Raw genomic sequence first — 1911 nt, forward strand, 5'->3', positions numbered from 1 at the left:
TCTGCTGGAAATAAACCAGCCTGAGTCATAGTGTCCATGAACCGTAGCATGCGGCCCATGACCTCCTGAAATCCCGGTGCTATCATGAAATCCGCTGGGGTAGGCTCAGCTGTGGGCACCTCGCCCTGCTCCTCAATAATAGGGTCCTCCATAGGATCTGCCGGTGGTGCAACTGGAACGGCTCTGGGATGCCCCCGTCCCCTACCATGGGCCGGTGCCCTCCCCCGGCCTCTACCTCGGCCTCTAGCAACGGGGGGAGCAGCTCCTCCCAGGTCCGGAATGTCGGCGGTACGAGTTCTCACCATCTGTGAGAGAATAGAAGAGGGAAATTTAGTACTCTAAGCACTGCACGACAGGAAATGAATAAAGAGTAGTCTTTCCTAATACCCTATAGCCTCTCGAAGATAAATACAAGCGTCTCCATACCAATCAACAAGACTCTATCAGGTTTGCCCATAACTCGTGAGACCTACGTGAACCTAGTGCTCTGATACCATGTTGTCACGACCCATTTTCACAACAGGTCATGAGGGCGCCTGACACCCTTGTCAGGCAAGCCAATTGTGGAAACACTTCTAAAATACTTAAGTTGCTTTTAATTAGAATAAGTGAAATAAACACTCAATTTGGAATTTAAAACCAGAAGAGCTGAATACTGTAATAATAAAATTACACAACCCCAAAATAATCGTCTACCAAAGTGTGTGCCAGAACCTGGTGTCACAAGCTACGGGCAACTAGTAGAATATACATCCAAAAGAATATCACACTACCCTACTGTCTGGATCCAAATAGATAGAAAATAATAATACAAAAAAAGACTTCTTCGGTTGCGGATCGACATGGACGGAAAGCAGCTCACCGTAGAAGTCCCAAATCCGCTCACGAATGCGCACCAGAGTGATAACCAGATCTACCTGCCTCAAACCCTGTACAGTTAGGTACAGAAGCGTAGCATGAGTACATAAACAATATGTACCCAGTAAGTATCCCGTCTAATCTCAAAGAAGTAGAGACGAGAGGTCGACTCAATACTTACTAAGGTCAAGTAAAATGAGAAGAATTTATAATAAGCAGTAATAACTCAGTTTATAGGAATTAGCAAGTACAAAACATCAATTCTTCCTTTAAGTTGTCATTACGAGTGTCCATCTATACATGAAAGCAAATATGAGGCCTATCCCACATAAAGAGGGTCACATAAGTCATGCGCATATAATCACCGAGGAACGTACGGCCCGATCCAGCATAAAAATAGTAAATTGTGCACTGCCGAGGGTCGAACGGCTCGAACCATAGATGCATCTATTACCCCGCTCGCGAATCAACCGTGCGACGCGGTCAAATAGAAATAAACTCATTGCCACGCAATAACAACAATCACTACACATATGAGGGTGACGGTGCATAGAAATGCCAATTATTTCCTTTTTAGAACCAAATAGGTTAAGGGTCGTTTTCTAATTTCATTCTTCTTAATCACAAGAGTTCATTAAATCCCAGATAATCAACTATACTAGAATATCACGTAAAGCATGCTCATGGGTCCTAAACTACCCGAACTTAGCATAATAGCCGCTACGCACGGACTCTCATCACCTAGTACGTACGTAGCCCCCGAATACAACGACAAATAATTCAATTATTATACCTATGGGGACAATTCCCTCTTACAAGGTTAGAAAGGAGACTCACCTCGTTCCAAAGCTCACGTCCAATATCAAGAACAAGCCCAAGCCCTTAATTCGGAGCCGAACGATCGCAAACTAGTTAAAATAAGTAAGAACTAGTCAATAAAGGCTTACAAGGTCGAATTCTAACTATTTAAGTAATTTCCCAACCTTTTCCACGAGTTTCCTAAATTCCGACCCCGGGCCCACGTGCCCGGATTCCGATATTTTTCAAAGGAAA

Source organism: Nicotiana attenuata, chromosome 1 (assembly GCF_001879085.1).
Source record: "Nicotiana attenuata strain UT chromosome 1, NIATTr2, whole genome shotgun sequence".
Classification (NCBI taxonomy): domain Eukaryota; kingdom Viridiplantae; phylum Streptophyta; class Magnoliopsida; order Solanales; family Solanaceae; genus Nicotiana; species Nicotiana attenuata.